Source organism: Pipistrellus kuhlii, unplaced genomic scaffold (genome assembly GCF_014108245.1).
Source record: "Pipistrellus kuhlii isolate mPipKuh1 unplaced genomic scaffold, mPipKuh1.p scaffold_m20_p_69, whole genome shotgun sequence".
NCBI lineage: Eukaryota > Metazoa > Chordata > Mammalia > Chiroptera > Vespertilionidae > Pipistrellus > Pipistrellus kuhlii.
The window spans coordinates 567,980-594,720 of NW_023425572.1; the positions used below are offsets into that span (position 1 = coordinate 567,980).

The following is a 26,741-nucleotide window of genomic DNA, read 5'->3' on the forward strand; positions in this document are numbered from 1 at the left end:
CCTGTTAGCTTTGTCTTTGAAGTGCTGTCAGAGAACAGAGTAACTGCACGTGTTCTGTGCTGTGTACAGGGGGCCAAACATGGGTAAAAGCAATAGGGAGACACAGAGATTTTATCTGAGGACAAACGTTGTACCTGCAAACAATGGCCCAAATCGGAATGGGCCTCAGGAGAATCCCGTGTGCCAGTCGGTATTCCCGGGGCCATTAGAAAGGCGGTGCTGGTGATGTCATAGGAATTCAAACAGGACACGGTATAAAGCAGGCGTCTTCAAACTTTTTAAAGTGGGGGCCAGATCATGGTCCCTCAGAGAGCTGGAGGGCCGGACTATATGAACTACTAATTCCTACTGTAACACCTCGGCTGTGCTCACTGCCCAAAAAACCTGGCGGGCCGGATCAGACTCCTCTGCGGGCTGCATGTGGCCCGCGGGCCGTAGTTTGAAGACGCCTGGAAGAAATGAACCAAAGACTTGAGCCCCCGTGATGAAGAGTTTGTGGCAAGGGTGGCAATAAGGAACACAGTTATGGAGATTTTTTAAATTTCAAGCAGCTATGAAGATTCGAGCCCAAAGAAGGGCATGGTTTTTGAAAGTGATAAAGATGATCTCTCAGTGTCAACGGTAATATAATTTTTAAAGCATTTATGCAGCAATTCAGCAGGTCAGAAAGGAAAACAGTTAACATTTGTAGGTAAATGTTAGAGATGTTTAACCTGTCCTGATATTTTATATGTGGTATTTTAAAAATAAAATATTTGGATAAAAGTAATTTTGAATTTAAAAAGAAAAAATACACACACACACACACACACACACACACATAAATTTGAATGATATATACTTGCTCTTTATATGTAGATTCTTAAAATGACCATAACACCAGAGCTCCTTGAGAAAACATGAAAACACACAAGGCAGTATGTGTTTTTCACAAGAAAATCATGAACCATAGGGAGGACTCTACCTTGACGTTAATTGTGAAGCACACATTCATTTAAAATCTAGAAGCATTCCATTGCCTCGGGTTGGAACTAATCAGACGTATATCTTAATTTCTTGAAATCACATTTTCTACCCTTAGGTCAAAGTTAAACATCTCAAAACTAGAATATAGTTTGGAATGCCTTTAGAAGGCTTTGTGATCAGAAAAAAACTACAACCGTAAATTACCTCTGCTATACATATTTTTAAGATTGGCAAATCCCTTCTTCTATTGAATATTGCACTCTTATCATGTTGCATCTTGAGAGGTTCCAATCAGGATTAGGACCAGCTAGAGTATCTGCAGACCCCTACAGCTTCCATTATGATGTTCCATTACATGGAAGTGACATTTTAGCCCAAATAACTAACATTACATATAAAAATTAACTTTCCAAAAAATATAATTAAAAATTCATTTTCCATTAATTAATTCAGTAATCAATATATTCAGCGGGTAGGTGAATAAGTTAGTTGTATGCTAGGCATTCGGGAAAATTCAGACCATCTACTATACAGGTTTCAAGGACTTATTCAAAGAGTTGTTTAAAAGAACGATAAAAATTTGAAGTCTTTTTTTCTTTTCTGACATTTTATGGATTTGAGCGAATGTTCCCCTCAACATTCACAGCAATAATACCAATTTGTAAGAAGCTATTGTACTAGTGATCCTAAAAGGTCTCTTTATACAACCATTGCATATAAAGGAATAAAAGAAGGCAGAGATGAGGGAGGATGGCTGGGGACCAAGTTGACATTATTAGTTTATACCATGACACTGTACCTTGAAGTAGAGCTTGTGATCAATGTCAGAAATTAGAGGTATGTTATTTTGGATTCTAGAAACCCTTTGATATGTAACTCCAAAAACGAATGAACCCCTTACTCTATTCATAAGGACTGTATAGAAAATGAAGTGTGCATGATGTTACTATAACATAGATCTTAAATGAAGTTAAATGAAGGATGCATGAAATTATATAACTTTACAGAGACCTTTTGGAAGACTATGCATTCTTAGTTTAGGAGTAAAAATTCCACTATATAATCCTATAAACAAAAGAGGATCATTTTCATGGCTCATATGGATATAATATTTCTTCCTCAAAAGCTTTATCTCAACATAATCTCCAAATCCCTTTGAGCACTTTTTAAAACAGAGTCAAGCATTTTCAAGTATTATTTTCCATACTATGAAACTAATACATTTACAAATGTATTCTATTATTTTGGGAGTATTTCCGTGTATTTTTTCTTGGTTAATTTTCTTATTAAAATTCATACATTCCCAAGAGCCTTTGCTGTATAAGTGTCACTTGAGTTAGTTTGCTGGGATCACAAGCACATAGAGAAGAATAAGAAACTTCAGGACATACTTTTCTCTAGAAGGAAATACTTTCAGGTTGTTTATTAATCTCTATTCCTGAGAAAGGAAGGCTTCACTCTGGATTGACCCAGCATTCCTGGGGCATTTGTATTACAATACAATTCAATGGCAAGGCCATTATAGCTTCGAATTAATGATAGCTATGTCCAGAAACGAACGCACTGTCACTATATTGTTATTAATAAAATGAGGTTGGTGACGGCCTGGGGTGGGGATGGGGAGAGCAAGGGAAGGACAAGGGCTGGCTAGGGGTCAATGGGGTAAAAGGGGGACATATGTAACACTTTTAACAATAAAGATTTAATTAAAAAATAAAATGAGGTAAGGGTAAAAAACAAAAGTAGAATTTAAATGGCATAGCTGATAAATATTTAACTTTTCTAATAGTTTTTTTTTTATAACATTACCAGTTTAATTAACAATAAGTGATGAAATTATGGGCAGTACATTTTTTATTTTTTTAATTTCTTTATTGATTAAGGTATTACATATGTGTCCTTAAAGTTTTTAAATTGATTTTTAGAGAGAGAGGAAGGGAGAGAACGAGAATCATCGAGTTGAGAAACATTGATCAGCTAGCTCCACTTATGCCCCAAATGGAGATCCAACCCACAAGCAGGAATGTGCCCTGAAGGGGAATTGAATCTGTAACCTTTTGGTGTACAGGATGATGCTTCAACCAACTGAGCCACCTGGTCAGGATTATACAATATTCTTGAAGTGACAAAATTATAGAGAAAAAAATAGATTCCTGGTTGCCAGTAGTTAAGGATGGGAAACAGGGGTGGGTGAAAGTGGCATAGGACCTTCTTGTGCCTTATTTTGCAACTTCCTCTGGATCTATAACTATTTCAAAATAGAAAAACTTTTTAAAAACCATATTTTTATACCAACAGAGTCCTGGAAAACAGGAGCATCCAAATGACCATACTCACAGTTGTAGAGTTGGTCAATGCTATGTTATTAGATCACAGTCTGTGTTGGGCCTGCCCAGAACAGTGTTAGAAATAATCCTGCTAAGTCAGTTTAGAGAGAATCCCCACCCTTGATGTTGGATCACCTTGCTCTACCTTCGGTAAAAATCCTCTCAAGTCAATTTAGCAAGAATACCCCAACCTTGATGTCTCCTTTTAGTAATTTCTTATCATGCTATAAGTTCGTGACTGTCTGCTGTATTCAGAATTGAGTTAGTTTTCTCTCCCCTGTTTCTATTGGAATAGTCTTAAATAAAGTCCTCCTTACTGTTTAATAAAGTGTCCGATTTTTTTCTTTAACGGATGAAAACTAATGATAAGTGATCATATCCTATCAATGAGATTTGGTTTCATTTTAGCGTATTAGTAGACTATCCTACAAAGGTATATTTTTAGTAACTAATTAATAGTTTTCTCATACTTTACCAAAAATTATAGGTTTCTCACACACACATTGATATCTGCTTAAAGAGACGCCTTTAGATCATTATATCTATGTAATATGTTACTCCACTGTGTGCACATGTATAGATATGAATGCCTATGTGTGTGTGTGTGGGGGGGTGTTGTATTCATTCAGAGGCTAACAAGTAAAAACATTCATAAAACCCAGCTTCTCTGAAATCTTGTTTCCAGAAAAAGGTAGCCTAACATTTCTTAATGCCTGGTATGTAACCAATACTCCGTTAAGTGCTTTATATTTCAATTTTTATATAGAATTTTTCATTTAATCATTACATGAACCTGTGAGTTGGTGCTAGCATTTCCATTTTATAGGTGAGAAAACTTGGAAAGCTTAAGGAATCAACCCAAGATCACAGAGACTCATCAGCATTCTCACCCAAGATGGGTCTCTGATATTATGCTTTCAAATCTATTGTTTGGAGTGATTCTCTTAATTAAACTGTAGCTTTATCACTGTCAAAATAATGTCAAACACCATTACACTAGATCTGGAATTTTCTTTTTTTCTTCTTCTTAAAGATGCCTTCATTCAAATGAAATCTTAATCAGAAGCCAAATATTTTGTAAGAGCCAAAAAGCAGAATAAAACATTAAGCTCTTCTTGTCGAAATGGCGGGGCACGGAGGATGGCCCTTGCTCCCTCATCTCTTGCTTTTCCTGTGTCTGGGGAAAAAATCACTCTTCTCCTGCCCCATGCAGTTCTCCTCCATGGAATTCTTAGAGCTCTGAGGAGCAAAGGTTAAAAGACACTTCACTGGACTACTATTGGGAGAAAATTTTCCACGAATCCCTGCAAATTTGTACATCTTACAAGGAAAGGCACTGGCAGCATTTGTTCCAGATATCTTTTCAAGGACTTCTGTCTAGTGAATAGTCTTGGAAGATAAAAATAGTGTCTTCCCGAAGAGCAATGGGCAAGCATGCTTACTGTCCTTTATAAGCGACTTAGGTTTCCTCAGTCCAGGAGCCATGCCTGTAAGGCAAGCCCACCACCTGCACAGCATCCACCAGTGCTGCACTGTGAGACTCGGAAGGCAAAGAGAACCAATGTGAATATGAAGCTCATGCTGTGTGCTAAGCTGTAATTAGGTCCTTTGTCTCTCACCTAGGAGTCTCATGTATTTTGCCAACATCCAAGAAACCGTGACAAGCTAAACTGTTGGCTTGCAAGTAGGGTAAAGCCTCACATTCTTCACAATTCTTGATAACCATCAATCTGTCTCTCATTGAACACACACTTACATAGAACTTATTTTGTATGTTGTGCTATTTCAAATGGTAGACTACCTCACTGAATCTTCATAACAATTCTATAAAACAGATACTGTGACTATTATTTCCATTTTACAGGGGAGGTAATGCAATCACACATGATTAAAGAGCTGGATAAGTCCCATAAAATAAATACGTGTGTGCCTGGCCAGCGTGGCTCAGTGGTTGAGCATCGATCTATGCACCAGGAGGTTATAGTTTGATTCCCAGTCAGGGTTGTGGGCTCGATTCCCAGTGTGAGGCATGCAGGAGGCAGCCAATCTATGATCCTTTTTCATCATTGATGTGTCTATCTCTCTCTCTCCCTCTCCTTTCCTCTCTGAAATCAATAAAAATATATTTAAAAATTTATAAAATACTTGTGCATATTTATAAACACTAAATAATTTCAATAAAAGAAAAAAATACATTGAAATCTTAGATCCATGCAACTGTTCTCCTGTAGTTGGTCATGATCATAAAGCCCCAGTCTTCAAGAAGGCTGATACAGAGCCACCCCAATGTGCAGAAATATTAAAATCATTCTAATAAATGATGTATGTGCCCCAATATTTTCTTTCTGGGAGGAAAAGTAGATACTATTTCCTTAAAGACTTTTCCAGGGTCTTGAAAATTTTAAGTGGAACCTCTTCCTTGGAAAATGGTCAGAATTCCAAAAAACTGAGTACTAATAACATAAGCATCTTCCCAGAATTAGACCCTCAGGAGCAAGCTTTCAACACTTCGGAGGGTTTTTTTGTTTTGTTTTGTTTTATATTTGCTAGCTAAAGAGCAAAACAGAAAGTGATAAACAGACCTAGAAATCTAGGCTCTCTCATGAATGTCTGCTGTGAACCAACTCCACGTCTACTCATAACATTTTTAGAATTAGCTGTATTACTCCAGGAGTCCCTTTTGGATTATTTGCAACATACTTGGGGACAGTCAACAAAATATAGCACTCTGGTGAATGATTACACAGATAGCCAAAAAGTGAACATCAAGAACAATCCAGCCCTGGCTGGTGTGGCTCAATTTGTTGGAGTGTACACTACAAGGTGGCACATACCCAGGTTGCAGATTTGATTTCCTTGTTTGGGTGCATGCAGGAGGCAGCCAATCCATGTTTCTCTCTAACATCACATCTGTCTGTCTGTCTATCTGCCTGTCTGTGTCTGTCTCTCTCCCTCTCCCTCTCTCTCCCTCATCCTCTCCCTAAGATCAATTTTTTTTTTAAAAAAAGGAAGAATAATCTGAAACAGAGGATGTGAACAGACATTGCACAAGAAATACAAATGGCCTTTAAATATGTACAAACATGCTCAACACCACTTAGAAGAGAAACATACAGCTACACACTGATGCTCCCTTTCATGTATTAAGCAAAGATGTACAAGTTGCACAATGAACTCTTGGAAAAGCACTCAGTAGGTAGGCAATTTTACTGGTACTTATTTATCAAAAGAAGAAACTGCATGCACCCTTTAAAACCATCAACCTTCACTTCTGGGATTTATAACACACACACACCTGCCCCACACAAACTGATGAATTCACGGGCCTTTACTATGCATATTGTTTTAACGACAAAAAATTATACACAACTTATGTGACCAGTAGGAGAAGTCAAATAAATTGTGGTGCATTGTCCCAATGGAATGTTATGCAGTTGTTGAAAAAAAGGAGGAGGGAAGCTCTGTGTATTATTATGGAAAGATCTCCAGGATATATTGTAAAGTGGGGGAAAATCAGAGTGCAAATAGTGATGATGGAAGGCTACGATCTATGTCAGATAAGCAAACTGTATTTGTACCTTCCTATGATAACCAGAAAAATAGCTGGGAGCCTGCCATCAATACCTATCAATGGATACCACTATAGGAGATGTATAGTATATTTCACAACTTGGGCAGCTTGGGAGTGATAATATCTATAAACCAGTTAGGGATTCCAGAAATCCTCTAAAAAGTGTTTTCTTTCAGGGTACTAGTACTCACATTAGCATAAAGATCAGACATGGAATACAATACTCGGAGTTGACTCAAGCATTTGAAGCCCTCTAAGGATCACAGATTACTATCCCAATTACTTTCTTACCGTTTGTTAAAATGATCCAAAGCTAATCAGCAATTTGCCTGGTTAAAATTCAGTTGGTTTAGTAGTGCTTTGAAGGAGACACTCACTTCTTAGGTTTTCTGCATGCAGACAGGGGATTTGAAAAGTAGCGAACAACAAAGGGATTTAATTAGGAAACAAGAGCAAACGGTCAGTGTTTGAAGAGGAACCGCAAATACATATTCCATGGGCTTTTGCCTGATTGCATTTGTTAATAAGGAGCACTAAGACATGTGCACCAAAAACTGTTCAAGGTCTTTTAGTAGCAAATTATACTTGTAAATTTGATGTAAGTTGATCACTGGAAGAACTCACACTCTTTGAAGATTTGAATTCATAAATGTATGAAAGAATTAAATGGTTCTTTTCCCTGGTGATATAAAGTATTAAGTGGCCAAAAAAAATGTATTTGAAATCAACTGAGGAAATAACTCATTGTGAAAATTATTCAATAAAAATGTTAAATAGGAAAAGTATGGTGGGCCAGGTTCTACTGGATAAATAAAGCAGAACATGCAATTGGGCAAACTGAAGGATGATGAGCTGCGACATGCCCTATCAACCTCTCCATCATATTTTGTTTTTTAACTATGGCAGTCTTAGGCGCAACAATCCATTCCATCCCCGGAAGACAAAGAAAGGAAGACTAGTTCTGACCAGCAGAACACTGGCTGGCCTCTTGGAGCCTGCAAGAGGACAGTGGCTCCTGTTCAAGGAGGAATGAATGTCTTTGAAGACTGCATCTTAGATTGTTTTGTTAATACATAAAATCCTCTCTATTATGCAGAAGACTCATCTCAAAAGGGACATGCAAGTCAATGAGACTCAGTTTGGCTTCTTGGAGATCAGAACTAAATACACAAAACTAGTAAAGTGATGCTGAAATAAACAGGAATGTGAAATTTCTCATCCTGGGGGATGATGTTACTAATACTGACACAATTTCCAAGCAGAAAAGCAAAACTAGGTCAAAGCACGTTGGCCTCACATAATAAGCATTTTTGCTCCCAGAGTTTTACCATGTAGGTTGTGTCTGCAGGCATTAATGTCTTCTGTTATCAATGCTCAGGGCTGTCACAAGCAATTCATGTCTTATCACTCTCTTTGTTAGTTAAACCCAAACAATGTAGTTTACATGTGAACCATGCAATTCTGACAGCTGAAATGTTAGAAAGGGGAAATGTTAAAAATATTCAGAAGGTGTCTCCTCCAGGCTGAGAAGCATTAAGCAATAAATATTCATTAATAGTCTACTATAATGTCTTTCTCTAATCAGAAAGCCATACCTATCTCAACCAATTATGACTATTCTTTCCTGAAGAGCCATATAAAACGAGTAGCAGCACAAATATTTCTGTAGAAATCCACTATAAATGGAACACTAACCAATGAAAAATCTCAACTTATTCACTCATGGAACAGCCAGTTTTTCTATTCTGCTTTCCCTACATGTTGACTAAAATGATGCACTTTCTTCTCCCTTCCATTTTCCTTTCCTTTCCTGCTTTATTTCCAAAATGCACAGCTGATTAGTTCATAGAAAAAAAAAAGCTTTCTTCTGCATAAACATAATCCTCCTAGGATTTACTCTCTGACATTTTCATACTTATCTAAAATCAGAGCAGAGAATATATAGACAATAGAAGCACAAATCCCAAATATAAGACTATTTGACTACTTGGATTTTTTGGATGGTGTTTCCTCCTAAATCAGTCTTTCCTGATTTCTGCCTCATCATAAACCAGCAAACCATTCCAATTGTCTTGTAATTTATTAGCACATTAAATTAGCATGTGACCCCCAAACATCCAAACTATACCTTACTAGAAGGGATGTGGTGCAGTCGAAAGAAAATAAGATGCAGAGTCTAAAAGACTCAGGTTCTAGCCGAAACCGGTTTGGCTCAGTGGATAGAGCGTCAGCCTGCGGACTGAAGGGTCCCAGGTTCGATTCCAGTCAAGGGCATGTACCTTGGTTGCGAGCACATCCCCAGTAGGGGGTGTGCAAGAGGCAGCTGATCGATGTTTCTCTCTCATCGATGTTTCTAACTCTCTATCCGTCTCTCTTCCTCACTGTAAAAAATCAATAAAATGTATTTTTTTAAAAAAGTAATATCTCCTTGTTAAAAAAATAAATAAAAATAAATAAATAAAAGACTCAGGTTCTAGATGGAGACTTGCTCATACCTTTGCTCCTTGATGGAAGGAAAGGCCTTTCTCTGTGCTATAATTCCAACCCACAAACACTAAACTTTTAACTAGTACTCTTTTAAAAAGAATTTTAAATTAGTACTCTTTGTCTGACTTCTATAGAAGATTCTATCTGGTACAAATAAAGATTTCTAATATTTGGTGATACCTTCCATTGACATATTGCTTTATCTGGTCATTCACCCAGTTATTGGTAACTTAACAGGGCATTTAGCGAATTCTATTTGTCCACAAACAGCCCCTTTCCTCTTGTTTGGAGAAGACCACTTCAAGATACATACTACTGGAAATATGACAGATAAAAGGTCTCCAAATTTGTGGACCCTTTGAAACTGTATTAATTCTGTTGTCTACACAAACCATTAAATGTTTCAGAAATTTTTATTTCATCATTTTAATCATAACTCTCAGATGGTCTGTCGCACTCAGAAGCAGTGAAAATGTTTTGTCCAGCATGTGTCTTGAATTTCACTATAGAAAATGTGGCTGCCATATGCATGGAGTAGAGTGGAAGGCTTCAATCTTCTAGAAACAATCTCTTAGTTGCTGAGTGACCTTGGGCATGCCCTTCACCTGGCAAAATAAACTAACTGCACATAGGCCAAAGGCCTAAAACATCAGGTTGGACTCAATACGAGTGAATAGCAGGTTCTAGCTTTGCTTTAAGACTTTGAGTTATTGAAGGGTATGTCCCATTTCTTGACCATTTCTGTAGCCCCAACACGAGGAGTGTAAGCCAAGCTGCCTGCTATGTTCTGGGTTGTGTCCTCACCCAAAGCACAATCGAACAGTCTAGATGGTTAAACAATCACAACATATTTTAATTTATTTAGTCCTTGCTAGTCCCCCAACCTTTAGAATGACCTTTCTTCCTCATGTCCTCTCTCATCGTAAGAAGCATTTTCCATTCTCATTTCTGCTAAAGGTCACCCAGTATGTACCTGAAAAATATTTAATGATTCAAATTGTATGCCAGGCACTGTGCTTGGATCTGGGGATTTAAAGGTAACGAAGATGTAAGTCTTGTTCTGGAGTAATTCAGTCCCAAGATAGGCAAATGATTAATTGGAAAAACATACGTTAAAATTACTTGTGTGGATAAGAGAAAGCTGCAGCTATTTTCTTTCCATGTATTCTAACCCAAATAGTGTTTGGTTTACAAAGAGCACACTTATAAACAACCCAAACCCGCAAATGCCATCACTCCCCTCACATGACTGGCCTTCTGTGGCTCCCTGGCTGTCACTCATAAAGACCCCAGTGAGTCCAGAAATCCAGGAAGGATGCTGAGAGACAAAAACAAATGAACAGGTCTAACCCCACCCGCAGACACACCAGCAATGTTGCCTGCCAAAGGCACAACCTTGCCCACAAATAATGTCCCTGAAAGGGTAAATAGGATTTTTGCAGCTTTAGGCTATACTGTTTAATTAAAGATTCATCTTGAGGGTTAAAGGGCTAAGAGTCATGAGCTTTAGCTCATCCAGAATGTTTCTCTCCCAACATCTGGTTGTCTAGAGGAAAAAGGGGTGTGGCTTGGAGGTGAGGGAGGAAAGGGCGGGAAGATGGGCAATTGTGAAAAACCAACTATCTGTATATTAGGTCAGGACTGGGAGAGACACCCTACTGGGACCCAGAGAATATCAGAAGAATGGAAAAAGTTGAAAACTAGTGCAAACTTTTCCTAATTCAAATACTGCCAAGAATGGCCAGTTACCAAAAGTATGGCAACTCTTCCTCTCCTTCTGTGTTCCATCCTGTATAACATGGAGGCATGGATTCAAAATTCAGAACTTAATCTGACATTTAATCAGACTGGTTATTTTTTTTTAAATACTGTTTTGAAATCATCTCAAATCATGGCATCACTTCTCATTGGAAAATGTTCTGGTTTTCAAACAACAAACTCCTAGAGCATCAATCAAGCATTTTTAGGTTGGAGACTGCCTGAGTTATTTTTCTCTATGAAGAACAATTAATTAAATTACTATTTAATTATTGATACATTTATTTTAACTAGGAACCAATAAATTTCTACAAATGAATATGTGGCTATAAATTAACTAAATTTTACCATTACAAATAATTTCTCAAGTCTCCTAAATTCAGTAAAGCTTTGGCTACGATCAATTTATCAAGCAAATTCTTATTCATACAAATATAGTTATTAATGAGCAGGCATTTTATCCATGAATAACTACCACTAGCCTATTGGTACAATAAACTATATACCAGACCATCAAAGATTCTTTGAGAGGAGGGGCCATACCAGAATCATATTTGTAGCCCAAAGTGGCCTGGCTAAATGATGATAATCATTTAAAATAGCTTTATTGAATGAATTAATGACTTAAGTACTCAGTATATGTCCCTCAATGATAAAAGAAATAAAGGAGAGCCTTTGCATTGTACCATTATAAACAATTGACTATATATAAAACTTTCCAATCCACTTGTAGTACAAATAATCAGTTACCCCTCCTCTCCTTTCTTTCTCCCTCCTCCTTTCTTTCTTTCTTTCTTCTTCTTTTTTTTTTTTTTTTTTTTTTTGCCTTTTCTACCCAGTACTTTTCTTTTATAGCACAGAACAGATACGTTCTTAGGGTTTTTCTTGTTGTAGTTTTTAGGAAAGTCCCCTCTAGTTAGTTTTTCTTCAGTATTTCAGTTTCTGATCTCAACACCTCCTGACCTCCTTTAGCCCATGAACCATCCTGATCTGGGCCAACAAAATGCTTTCCTCTGGAGGAAGAAGAAAATTTTGTGGGTTTGGAAGGGTCCCTAATATTTTGCCCTTTTGTTTAAAGAAACTTCTAGAGCATGCTAGCTCATAAAACTAGGCAAGAAAACCCTTGTAGTTTCATGAGAAATAAAAGTTGATAATGAGCCAGAAAGAGTCACGTTAATAAACTGTCCCATATCTAAGTGGAGATTAGATTCCAGTTTGACCTGGCTTTGTAGCCTTTTCTTTAATCACAGATTATATGATATTCTCTCCTTTGAATAAACTCATTTTCATCATGGCCTTGGTCACAAGGTTAAAGAATCGCTAACTAATTGTTCCAAATAAGCAGAGCAATTCTCTCCAACTCTGGCTCCCAGCAGTGGCGGCCACCGCCTGGCTCCGTCAGACACTTCAAGCCTGACCTCTGCAGGTGGATCCCTGAAATGCACGCTGCCCAATGGGAGTGTGGTCTTTTCCTTTTAAAATCCCACCAATTTCAGAAAATACAAACATTCACACCAAGTACAACAGGGATACTGATATAATATGTTGGACTTCCCTTTCGTTTTACAAGTTGCTTCTTTTAAATAACAACCACTTGATTAGAAAGCATTTTAAGCTACATCTGCAAAATCTTCTGGTTGTAGTGAAGCACTAATTCTATTTGTAAGAAAAATCCAAATGCTGGGGATCAACTGGGATATTCAAATAATACTGGTTTTTAAATGTCCCGATCAGCCCCACCTTGTCCTAATAAAAAAAATTACTTTTTCCTATGACCACACACCCCCCCTTCACCAATGCACAGTCCAGGTTGCCATAGCTACTGTGGATGTCTATTTACCACACAAGGGATCAAAGCCAGGAGACATCTACATACATGCTTAGCCTTAGAACTTGCTGGAATGTCTGCGGATAACATGCAACTACCAATTAAAGGATTTGCTTGCAGCCTATGTGGTCCACAGCCAAGCAAACTACTAATGCAGGTCATAACGAATGGCAAGAAAAGGCCAATTCCAAAATAATATTTCCAACCAGTCAATAAGGATCTCCAATCTGCCATAAATCTTACGGGTATAACATTCCCTGCGATGGAGAGATGTGAAAATCCTAATACATGTTCAAGATACTGGAGCCGCACACCACGTGCAAAACCTTAAAACATCTGCAGAAAGGGAACATTTCTCGGATACATATTTTACATTCTGGTCCCTTACAGTGTCTTTCTACTTGATGTCATCAAAGCTCCCTAACCTCAATGTTGGGACAAATGAGAACAGAAATGCCTTTTAAACTTCTACAGGTGTGACCTTCAAATGAAGCAAACCATCAAACACGCTTGGGATCCTCCATGCGGGTTCCAGAATAGAATAAGGCAAGAAGATGGAGGCGAGTTCTGGTTAAGCCTTAGGCTATGACTGGGGATTCCAAGCTACACCCTCAGATGCGTGTCTAACTTGCTCAAGCGTCTTTATCCTTCACCTCTCTCAGACTTTGCCTCACCATTTGTTCAATGAGGATCAAATTGCCACCTCGTTCTCTCCCGGGAATGCGGCAGAGAATAAATAGATAGCGTTTGCAGAGGACTTTCTAATCCTCAAAGGGAAGATTAATACAAAGACAGTCATTATTAAACCAGATGTCCTCGGGCATTTTAATTCCAATCTAAAGAATGCAAACCAGGCTAATCAAATTGAGTCACAGCTTCCTTCTAATGGCACCATCCCTGCCTTGCAGGAATTTAGCAGCTGCTTACAGAGCTGCTAACTAACCTTTCTCCCTTCAGGCTACAAGGCGATGCAAGGGGTTGTGTGAGTCCCTCAGAAAGAGTGCGCACCTTGGTTTCTAAAGTCAGCAGGATATTAAAAACACAAAACGTGTCTGGTAGGCAATTCGGTCTGGAGAAACGGATTTTTTTTTTTTTCCAGCTCGAGAAAGAATTATTTGTTCTTCTGGTGCGCAGGGACAATGGGCGGCGTGCGCTGGGGAGGATATTTGCAGTGGCGGGAATGCCACAGGCAAACCTGTTGTTTTTGGCTGGGCTTCCAGAACAGGTGGCCATGCCTTTCCTTTTGCCTGGGAACACAGCGAATTCCTTCTCAAAGAAGTTTTGGGAAAGTTTCCCATGTATGATCAGAGTGCAAAAAGAAAAAAGGTTGGCACACGCTTTCAAATTACTTCCTGAAAAAGGCGAATCAGGTTTACCCTTCCCTCTCTCGGCCTAACTCGGCGTGACCTTACGGACCCTCAGAGAACACTACACCCCTGTGCCCTCTTTTTCTGCCAACCGGGCAGAAGGCAAAAGCCCTAGGCATCTCATGGCCATTCAAGCCGTTTTCTCATTCTGCTGGCAATTCCTGACTCCCACTGGCCTCAGCGAGGCCCGGGGTCTCTGGGCTGCCCCACCATTGTTCGGCATTTGTGGCTCTGAGGACGGATCACTCCTCAGCAGAGAGATTGGATTTCATTGCCCAGCTGATGACACCCAGACCTGTTTGCGAGTTAACCCTGCGCGGCCAGGGGGCCCGGGGCTGAGAGAGAAATTGGCCGGTAGGTATGCTTCCCCATTCCTGGATGCAGAGTCAGTTCCCCCAGGAGAAGCTCCGATACAGTTCGGATTCGTCCGAGCCAATAACCCGCCATCTCCCTCCCCTCTGCATTCTTGCTCTGGCTGTTCTGGAACAATGTGTTAAGATTCCTGAAACGCTGGACCGCCTGATTCCTTGGATGAGTGCTGACTCTCCCCCTCTTCCTTCTGTGCCTGCATCCCACTCCATCCCACCCTCTTTCCAAGTCCTAAGGGGACCAAGCATTGATTGGACGCAGAGTTGGAGGACAGAAAGCAGTCCATTCACTAAATAGCTGAGGAGTCACCACATGTGGGCCCCGGGCTGGGTTCCAATTCACGTGGATGCCACAGTGAGCCAGGCGAGGTACGAACCATGCCAAGCTCGGGCCAGCATGCCGCCAGCCTCAGGCCCGGGAAGTGCCACCGCTCGGAGGAACTGTGTGGGAACAGGGATTCTGAAAACTGAGCTCAGACACCATGGAGGGGAGGACAGGTGGCTCCACACCGGATCGAATGACTCCTTTGTTCCAGCCAAGGCGCCTATTCACAAATGTTTCACGTTCCCCGTTTTCCTTTTAAATCCTGTCCCTTTAGACCCCTCGCTCCTTTCCTCCATCCCATGGGATGGCTGGACATAAAAAGAATGGGGCAGGGCCGGGAGTTTGCAGAACTTAAAGAAACAGCCTGGGCCCTAGTCACCAGCAAGGCAAAGGCGATTCATTGCAAACACACAACACTTGCTCGGCTAGATGTGCTTTTCTGCCACTGAAATGTACCAAGCAAACAGGGGGCATGAGGGCGGGCGGGTCTTTGCGCCTGACCCCTTGCTGGGGGCTCTGCTTCTCCCCACTGCCTGCAGGAAAGGGACAGGAAGTTCTGAACCCCTCACCCCTGGCCCCCAAAAGGACAGTTTGCTTCCTATGTAAAGCACTTCCCCCAAAGCGCCCAGAGTGGCAGTACTCAACATGGCTCAGAAGGAAAAGTGAAGAAGGGAACTTTTCCTCCAGACTTCCTCCGAGCTGGCAAAGCAGCCACTCCTCCTGCGACTCTCAGCCCTCGCCAGCCTCCTGGCAAGCTCTCCCGGTCCTGTCTCTGCCTTCTGCGTACAGATCCGGATATTTAAATATTGACACAGGATTCTCCCATAACTGTGGCTGGGTTGTAAATGACACCCTTCTCCTAGCCTCCAGCGCCCACTCTTTCTTTTCCTTAATGGCAGAGCCGTAAGCCTCCGCCCCGGCTGATAAGGGATTTTATCCGCACGCCCTGGGCTGCTGGTGTAGAATTCGCCTCAAAGACTCGCTGAGGCAGCCCCCCGGGGCGTTCTCAGTTCCCTGCTTTCAGGGGTGTCCTCTCTGGTCCGGACCCAGCGGGGTTTCCAAACTGCCAGAACAGAGGAGCAAGTCTGCGTTCTTCTGGAAGGAACTGTCTGTGCTCCTTTCTTGGCCATAAAACCGGTGAGGGCTGAGAGCGGGGAGCCAGAATGAGATAAGGGCCCCCGTGTAATTCTTTTTCAGGATATTCAGCTGTCTTTATTCCAACCCAAAGCGCGGGACGGAGGCTGAACAGCTCGGGGTGGATCCTGGCACAATACACTCCGGGGACTGCACACTGGCGGTGATTTACATATTCTACAAACCGCTTCTAAGCCCCTTACAATGACCGCCTGACATCACCGAGCACCAGGAGAGGAAAAGCAGGAAGGGGGAGCGAGGGGGAGCGGGAGGGCTGGGAGGGGGCGCATCTCAGAAACTCTGCCTCTCGGTTCCCTTAGTAAAATGCAGCCCGGTCTGCGCCCAGCGGACCTCCCGGCCAGGCATCTGCTCATCAAGCCGGCGCAGCGGGGGACATCCCGGGACCCCGAGCTGCCCCCCCACCCCACCCCCAGCCGCCTGCGCGGCCCCGGCACCTACCTGCCTCATGTTGAGAATCCCATGACCCATCGGCAGGGAGCGAGCTGCCTCGCAGCCCACGCTGGGTCCTCCTAGGGGGAACGCGAGACAAAAGCAACTCGGGGCGCTCCGGGCTGCGAAGAGCACGTTTTCTTCCGCTTTTCCTTTGATCTGTTGCTACATGCTCTCCGCCCGAGGCAATGTCAAGTTTCTCAGGCTCCGCTCCCACAGCCTATGAAAAGTCGGCAGCGGGGCAGCGAGGACCGCCTGGCTCTTATTTCAAATCAGGTCTCAGAGCCGTCGTAGGCGGGCGGCTAGGGCCCCGGAGGAGCCCGGCCAATCAGGACGCAGGGGCGGGGCCTGGGAGCCAGAGGGACCGCCTCCCAAGGATTAGAGCCCAGGCAGGATTTAAATGCCTGGAGGCAGCTGGAAATACTGGCCCAAGCGCCCCAGGCCAAAGATGGGTTCTATGCTTATCTCTCAGCTCTGGGCCAGCTTAGGACCTCAGGGCCAGGCCTTTAAGAGCTCCCTAAGGACACAAAGCATTGGGAGGGCAGGATTGGTTCATCAGGAAAGTGCAGCCCTCAGAGTCCGCTCTATTGCACCTGGAGTCCTGCTTTTGCAGACTCTGAGGAGGAAACCAAATGGTCAGGTAGAAACCTGAACGGAAATGAGCAATCAAGGGAGGAGGTGTCACCTGCCTCTTTCCCAGCGCAATGGAAGGCACATCCATCTAGGAAAGAGCTCAAGGCAACCTGCACACGGACCTGTTGAAACGCAGCAAATGAACCAGCACCTTTTCCTTTTGAGGACCCAAGGCATCATTCTAGGTAACAAACTTGTTATTAGTAACATAAACACTGATGTTTGGTTAAGAAAAAGTATCGCCTTCCCTGCAGGGTTGATCTGGAGAACTTAACACGGTCTCAGCGAGAAGAGGAGGGAAGCTAACTCCTCGGCTGCTTAGAAACTGAAGCCCAGACTTAAAAAGAATGTCCCAAGTTTGCTTTCTTCCCTCCTTATAAACAATAACTTTATTCAACTCGTAGCCGATGCGATTTGCAAATCTAACGTTCCGGTTTCAAAAGAGTGCGGGCGGAGCACAGATTACTGGTGGCATGTTTTCCCCCCAAGAAGTGGCCAACATTTTGTGAGAATAACTCAATAAATATGGCAAAATGCTTGGTATCAGAGAGAAAAAAAACCAACTTAGCAAATAAGGAATTGGCAGCTTCAGGAGTGCCACCTGCATGGGTTCAATGGATGGGGACTCTGACCAGGTCTGTGACAGACAACCTGGCAGCCCAATATCTGGGCCTGGAGGTCGTCACCTCCCCCCCCCCCCCCCCCACCTATCCCAAGCTGACCAGTCCTCTTCTGGCACTGACTTCAGAACTCTTCACTCTGACCGAGGCCAGGGTTCTTCCACCTCCGCACTATTGACATTTAGGTCAGGTCATTGTCTGTGGTTGGGTTGTGCAGTGCCGGAGCTTAATCCCAAGGCACATCTATTTATTGCCTTATCAATAGAAGCTTCTCGGCACTGCATTTGCCTTCTGCTGTCATCACCTCAAAGGTAAATATGAGCTGGGATTGCCACCTGCATTTGCCTTGCCCTTCCCAAGTCTCCCCCATTTTCCCTCTCCTCTACCCCCCCCCCCCCCCCCCCCCCGCCATACCACAAGGTCAAATGTCAGCACTCTTGTGGTTTCCTCAAATACCCCAGGACAAATTAATTTCTTCCCTCCTCTTTGCCATAGAGCAGTTTGCAGGCACCCGGTGGTGTGCTGGTAAATGTTTAACAACCAGTTCTCAAGGGGGGAAAAAGCCAAAAGGTATAGCTTTTGCCAATACCCATGGTGTAAATTGCCTCCTTTCCCCCCAGTGAGGACACTGAACACGAGTTGGGAAGAGCTGTGCTGAGTCGAGAGATGGGAAGCACCAGCTTGAGCAAACCATGCTGTCTCCCTGCCATGCTGTCCTGCACTTTCATATCCAGGGCTCTGTCTCTCCTCCAACCTATACAACTCTCAAGGGAATGGTGTCCTCTTCATCTTAATGTCCCCAGCCACTTTCACTGGCCCTCCTGTGCAGTAGGTGCTCAGCAACCACGTGTGAAAAGAAAACAAAATGCAAAGTGCCGCTTCCCTGGAAACCAATCAGACTGCTGCCACTGCTACATTTAAAAAGGGAAAAGAGCCAAAACCAGTGTGGCTCAGTGGATAGAGCATCGGCCTGCGACTGAAGGGTCCCTGGTTCGATTCCAGTCAAGGGCATGTACCTTGGATGTGGGCACATCCCCAGTGGGGGGTGTGCAGGAGGCAGCTCATGGATGTTTCTCTCTCCTTGATGTTTCTAAATCTCTATCTCTCTCCCTTCCTCTTTGTAAAAAATCAATAAAATATATTTTAAAAATATAAAAATAAAAAGGGAAAAGCCATCTGTTGGAAAATTAGACTACTAAGGTGAACTTCTTACCATCACTCAGTCCGTCTATTCTGTGCTTATGAGAGCAATAAGCATAATGCCCTCTTGTATCCCAACGCTCCCACATCTGAGCCACATCCAGGTGAGAGTGAAAGAGAAGAGACCAGCCTTCTAAAACAGAGCGTCAGTTGCATGGGCATCATTGTGAGGCATTTGCTGTGTTTTTATCTGAAGGCATCACACACTTTTGTGTCTACATATTATACATCTTATCAGCTATAGATTACAAGCTCTCTAGGAGGAATATTTATGATAATCTCCTGTGGGCACATGAAAGGGCACAGTGACTGATGCTGGTTATCTCTACCATCTTCTCCTAATACATAAGGAAAAAAACGCTATGGTGATGTCCTAGAAAACACCACTTATGAGTACCTACTATGAACCAAGCCTTTTGTCAGGCACATCACAAATGTGCACCTTTTAATCTCCACCAAGATACTAAAAAGTGGACATCACAGCTGCCAGGCTAACATGAAAAGACTGCGTCATTTAGGCAAAGCAGATAAACCAAGGTTTTATCCTTATAAATGGCTGCACCAGGAATCAAAGTTAGTGTTTGGGATTTTTATTGTAAAATAAACTGTATCCAGAAATTATGCAGTAAACTCCTAAGAAAAATAATCAGTGCAAATTCATGAAGTTCTTTTCATTTACCAATAAATATAGTCTAAAAATATTTCTAATTAAATAAATGGTCCTGGGGGTGTTCATTCAATGAGGATTAGATCCATTTATTGGAAACAGAGTAAACAAATTCACCAAAGGAAGGGATTTCTGTTTCCCAGTCGGTGATTAACAGCATTTGCAAATGTGAGCTGAAGGGATAGGGTAGTCTTGACAGATCAGCTATAACACACACACACACACACACACACACACACACACACAGCCTAAACGATAAACCTGTGCAGTTATGTCCAAGTTTGGTTATAAGCAGACCTCCACAACAAACACAACACAGGTCTCTGGGCAGGTGGTCCTGGTCAGGCTCTCCTGAACATGGATGGACACCTTAGGGGACAACAAGCAGTACCTGTGTCCCGTCTCAGTGCTCTAATAGTTTAACACATCTGGAAGTAGTGTTTATACAAAGATAGAAACGGTATCAGATTCTTCGGATAGTTTATTGAAATATGTGTCAGGACACGTCATCACAATCATTGAAGTTGCCTACTCAGCCACCTGAACAGTGTGCCTGGTGCAAGTGTACGGTCCTTCGGGGGCTCTGAAAAGCGTATGTTGATTCTCCTTAAGAGGTTCCAGAAACCCAGTTGTTTATACTTATGGTGGCAGAGGAAAATTTGAGGAATATTGTATTTGAGGTGATTAGTGAAGGTAATTTAAGTTGACAACAAAACCAAGTCCCTGCTTAGAAGAGAAAGGAAATCCCACATATAATTTTTATAGGATGTCACAAAAAAGAAACACATTTCTACTCACTGAGTATAAGTACTCATTAAGTTAGGTTGTTTTTTTCAGTTGGTTAATGAAAGCAATGTGGCATACCAGAGGCAGGGATGGCAAATATAATTTGGAGTCCATTTCCAGTGTTGATGTGGCCAGTAAACTAGCTGATGGACCTACCGCAGATAGACCAATTGACATCTCTAAGCCTAAGATTTTTCAGTGGACAGTGGGCAAATTATGGACTGAATGTTTGAACCCCCCTCCCCACCACCAAAATCCTTATATTGTAATGCTAACGCTCAATGGGATGGTATTAGAAAATAGTGTCTTTGAGATGTAATGAGATCATGAGGATAGATCCCTCATGATTGGGATTAGTGCCCTTATAAGAGAGACCCCAGAGAGCTCTCTTGCCCCTTCCACCATATGATATCACAGCTTCCATATGAAGCTGGAAGTGGATTCTCACTTGAAAATTAAGAATTAAAACAAGTCACATCATTTAAAATTTTAATTTTAACTTACTATTAAATAATCCTATGCTTTTAGAGGTGAAATATTTTGACATTTTCTAGCTTTTGTTTATCAATTAAATATGGCTGATCCTTCATCATTTCCCTCTTAATCTGGTAAAGGTTTATGTATGCCTTAGCAATGGTTTTAGTATACTTCTCCCACTGTCAAATATTCCCTACACTCCCAGCTGAACTTTCTGCTTCATGTCAACACAATATCCTACCTTCCAAGATTGATTCTTCAATTTCTGAATCAAATACTGTACGACACTTGATGACACTATACAACTTCTGAAAAATAAACTGCTAATTTGTTTGAGCCAATGTTTTGAAATTTGTGTTACTAGATGAACCAATTCCTAACTGATAAAATTATATTGGAAGGATGTGGGATGACAATGAGGAAGATAGCATTAAAGAGGTAAGTGCTTTTTGATCACAATAGGATGATCATAGGATCCAGGCAAAAGCAGTCACAGGAGGGAATTTATAGCAATACAGGCCTATCTCAAGAAATGAGAAGTCTCATTTAAAAGAAGAAAGAAAAAAAGAGAGAAAGAAATGAGAAGTCTCAAACAAACAAACAAACAACAACAAAAAAAAAACAAAACCAACCAATCTAATCTTAAACCTAAAGGAATTAGAAAAAGAATAACAAACAAAGCTCAAAGTGAGTAGAAAGAAGGAAAGAATAAAGATCATAGTGGAAATAAACAATAGAATCTAAACAAATAGAAGATCAATGAAACCAAGAGCTGGTTCTTTGAAAAGATAAACAAGATCAATCAACCTTTAGCCAGACTCATCAAAAGACAAAGAGAGAAGACCCAAATATTGATACATAAAATCAGAAATGAAAGAGAAGTGACAATTGAGACCACATAAATACTAAGGATTATAAGAAAATGTTACAAAAAACTATATGCCAACAAATTGGACAATCTGGAAGAAATGGGTAAATTCCTAGAAACATAAATCTTCCAAGACTGAATCAAGAAGAAACAGAAAATCTGAACAGACCGCTTACTATCAATGAAATCAAATCAATAATAAAAAACTCCCAACAAATAAAAGTCCTGAACCAGATGGCTTCACAGGTGAATTTCATCAAACATTTAAAGAAAATTAACAACTATTCTTAAACTATTCCAAAACATTCAAGAAGAAGATTGGCTCCCAAACTCATTTTATAAGGCTACATCAATTATCTCTATTCCAGAACCAGACCAAAATAAACTACAAAAAAAAGAAAAAGGAAAAGGAAATTATAGGACAACTTCCCTGATAACATAGATACAAAAGTCCTCAACTAAATATTAGCAAACTGAATTCAGCAATATATTAAAAAGATCATAAAATAATCACATGGGATTTATTCCTGGGATCCACAAATGCATTAGTGTGATACACCACATAAACAAAATGAAGGATAAAAATAATATGATCATATTAATAGATGCAGGAAAAGCATTTGGCGAAAGCCAACCACCCATTTATAATAAAAACTCTCAGCAAAGTGGGAACAAAGAAAGCATACCTGAACATAATAAAAGCTCTCTCTATATGACAAACTCACAGAAAACATCATACTAAACAGGAAAAAGCTAAAAGCATTTTCCTTAAGATCAGGAATAAAACAGGGTCCTTGTCTACTTTCACCATTCTTATTTAACATAGAATTGGAAGCCCTACCACAGCAATCATACAAAAAAAGAAATACAAGATATCCAAATTAGAATGGAAGAAGTAAAACTGCATTAATTGCAGATACTATATATAAAGAACCCTGAAGATTCCACCAAAAATACTAGAAGTGATCAATTAATTTAGTAAACTATAATAGAAGGATTCAAATTTAATATTCAGAAATTGGTTACATTTTTATTCAGCAATAATGAACTGTCAGACACATTAAGAAAACAATTCCATTTACAGTTGCATAAAAAAAAGACCTAGGGTTTAAATTTAACCAAGGAGATAAAAGATTTGTACTTAGAAAATTCACTGAAGAAAGAAATTGAAGATACAAATAAATGGAAGCATAAACTGTACTCATGGATAGGAAAAAATAACACCAATAAAATGTCCATACTACCCAAAGTAATTAAAGATTCATTGAAATCCCTATCAAAATTCCAATGGCATTTTTTACTGAACTAGAAGAAATAATCCTAACATTTGTCTAAGGAACAACAAAGGAACCTGAAGAGCCACAGCAATCTTGAGAAAGAAGAAGAAAGTTGGAGTGATCATGCTACCTGATATCAAGCTATATTACTATAGCTTTATAGTAATCAGAACATCCTGGTACTGGCATAAAAAGGCATGTAGATAAATGAACAGAATAGAAATAAACCTATGCCTATATGGCCAATTAATATATGACAAAGGAGGCAAAAACATAAAATGGAGTGAAAACAGACTATTCAATAAATGGTGTTGGGGAAGTTGAACAGATACATGCAAAAAATAAAATAAAACTACACCACCTTCTTACAATATATAAGAATAAACTGAAAATGAATTCAAGACTTAAATGTAAGACTTGAAACCATAAAACTCCAAGAAAAAAACATAAGCAGTAAACTCTGATATCACTCTTTTATATATTTTTTTATTTGTATTGATTTTAGACAGAAAGGGAAAGGGAGATACAGAAACATCAATGATGGAGAGAGTATAATCAATTGGCTGCCTCCTGCATCCCTCATATTGGGGATTGAGACCACAACCTGGGCATGTGCCCTTGACTGGAATCGAACCCAGGACCCTTCAGTCTGCAGGCTGATACTCTATCCACTGAGCCAAACTGTCCAGGGAGGGACATCACTCTTAATATATTTTTTCTCGATATATCTCATCAGGGAAGATAAAATTTTTAAGTAACCATACTACTCAACCCTAAAAAACAAACAAACCCCAAACAATCATATTAAAAAATGGCCAGAAGACCTGAATAGACAATTCTCCAAAGATGAAATACAGATGGCCAATAGACACATGAAAAGATGCTCAATGTCACTATTCATTAGAGAAATACAAACTAAAATTACAATGAGACATCACCTCACATCTGTCAGAATTGCTATCATTAATAAATTAACAAACAAGGGTTGGTAAAGATGTGAAGAAAAGGGAACCCTAGTGCACTGTTGGTAGGATTACAAAATGGTGCAGCCATTATGAAAAATAGCATAGAGGTTCCTCAAAAAATTAAAAATAGACCTATTTTATGACTCAGCATTTACAGTTATGGGTATTTATCAGAAGAAATCTAAAACACAAATTTTAAATAAAAGATATATGCAACATTATTTACAATTAGTAGTCCTGTGCACGAATCCATGCACCAGTAGCTCTTTGTGGGGCCTGGACGCTCTGTGCCCACTGCCCAGAGTCTCTCCTCAGCCCAGAGACCCATCCATGGCTGAGCGTGGAACATTTGCCTTGTCGCCGTGGCAAGAAAGCAAACATTCCACCAGGCCGCTCACGCTGCCCACTCTCAGTGGCCGCCCCTGTGGGACTGGGGGACTCTGGCAGGGCTGAGAGGACTGGGAGCTGGCATCTTGTGGCTATGGGTGCCACCATCTTTGTGATGGAGTGAAGAATTTGCATATTACCTTTTTATTGGATAGCTAAGATGTGGAAGCAACCCAAGTATCCATCAATAAACAAGTGGACAAAAGTGGTGAGATATATATAATGGAATATTACTCAGCCATTAAAAATGAAATTTTACAATTTTTAACAACATGGTGGATTTAGAGGATATTATGCTAAGTGAAACAAGTCACATAGAGAAAGTCAGATACCATATGATTTCATTTATCTGTGAAATCTAAAGAATAAAACAAATGAACAAACAAAACAAAGAAAACCATAAATAAAGAGAAAAAATGGGGCTGCTAGTTTGAAAGGGTCTTTCGGGCTGATAAAGGTGAAGGGATTAACAAGTACAAATTATCCGAAGCTGGTTTGGCTCAGTGGTAGAGCGTTGGACTGAGGACTGAAAGGTCCCAGGTTCGATTCTGGTCAAGGGCATGTACATTGGTTGCGGGCACATCCCCGGTAGGGGGTGTACAGGAGGCAGCTGGTCGATATTTCTCTCTCATCGATGTTTCTAGCTCTCTATCTCTCTCCTTTCCTCTCTGTAAAAAAATCAATAAAATATATTTTAAAAAATTACTTCTTTAAAAAAAAAAGTACAAATTGGTAGTTATAAAATAGTCACAGGGATGTAAAGTACAGCATAACAAATATAGTTAATAATAGTGTAATAACAAGGTATGGTGCCAAATGGGTATTAGAATTATAGGGGAGAGTCATTTCCTAAATTATATAGTTGTTTAACCACTGTGTTGTACACCAGAAACAAAATAATAATAATAATACTAATACTACTAATAATAATGTTGAATAGCTAGTTAATTGAAAAGTAAAATACAGTTTAAAAATTTAAATTTATTTAAAATAAAATATATGCATTGGTTATGAAATCAACTTTTCATCCTTAAACCCACTTCCTGTAAACTTGTAGTATTTTATGATTACCTGCCCCACAATTGACAAAAGAGTCAGGATAGAGCATTAGAGAAGTTACATGCCTGATGGGCCCATTCTGGACCCCAAGTGCAATGTCACTATGTCATGAACAAACGATGTGATTGGCATTTCCTCTTCTCCATCACAGATTTAATTTTCTCAGCTTATGACTGATTTGCCATGTATAGTGAGAAAGTTATTAGCCTTAATCCAAAAATTCTACATTCTAGATGCTTTAATAATTCATTAGACTGACCAGACTCTATTTTCTTCTTATTCCTTATTGGCATTATTCTTGATTCAAATTCTTTTGTGTACGTGGGTTTCAGTATAGTTAGGACTAGCTGGTTACTGTTCTTCATATTATTACCATTTTACTCTTTATCCTAATTATTCTTCCGATATATGAAAGGATTAGTCTCTCAAACATTTAATATTTTAAGGCCCATAGCTGACTTTTAAATTCATCTTAGAGATTAAAATCTTAAATTTTGTGAATCAGATATCAGTTTATATATGTTAGAAATAAGCAAGTCAGATTGGTTCACTTATAATCACATGGACAGAAGGTGAACAGAAATTTTAATTAAAAAAAAGCTTTGAATAGGATTTGCACTCCTTGCTATAAAATGATAATGCTTCATCCTTTAGATTGGTCCTTCTCAAACATACAGAAAGATTGCTGAAATGGCTGTATTTCTTTGCTGATTAGTAAAAACACTCTCCCACTTCATGCATAATATTTATACTTGGACATAAGATGTTGGTAAAGATAAAAAGTATCTCAAGCCCTAACTGGTTTGGCTCAGTGGATAGAGCGTCGGCCTGCAGACTGAAGGGTCCCAGGTTCGATTCCGGTCAAGGGCATATACCTTGGCTGTGGGCACACTCCCAGAAGGAGGTGTGCAGGAGGCAGATGATCGATGTTTCTCTCTCATCGATATTTCTAACTCTTTATCCCTTTCCCTTCCTCTCTGTAAAAAATCAATAAATAAAGTATATATATTTAAAAAGTATCTCAGAATTAAGGTTTATATGTCTCTTTCCTTTAGTAGACACAAGTCAGGGTGTTTTATACTTTCTTAATAGCCAAGGAAATAATATTTGTCTTTATTTCCTTATAACTATATGGCTCATCATGAGCTTCTCCTCTGCTGGGAGCCACTATGGAAATTCACACATACTGAGCTAGGCTTTCCTGTGCTATTCTCCTGGTGC

The 26,741-nt window shown here is 40.2% G+C and overlaps 1 protein-coding gene across 3 annotated transcripts in view; it reads right to left on the reverse strand.

Moving 5' to 3' along the window:
• MID1 (midline 1) overlaps positions 1 to 26,741 on the reverse strand; it is a 336,706-nt gene that overhangs the window by 131,229 nt on the left and 178,736 nt on the right. For 2 of the 3 annotated variants that reach the window (XM_036420488.2, XM_036420483.2), the window contains exon 1: positions 16,591 to 16,848. The exons of the other annotated variant lie outside the window; for it this stretch is intronic. The gene's annotated coding sequence lies outside the window, so the exon portion shown is untranslated. Of the gene's footprint in view, positions 1 to 16,590; positions 16,849 to 26,741 lie in introns of those variants that run through there. 3 annotated transcript variants of the gene reach the window in all.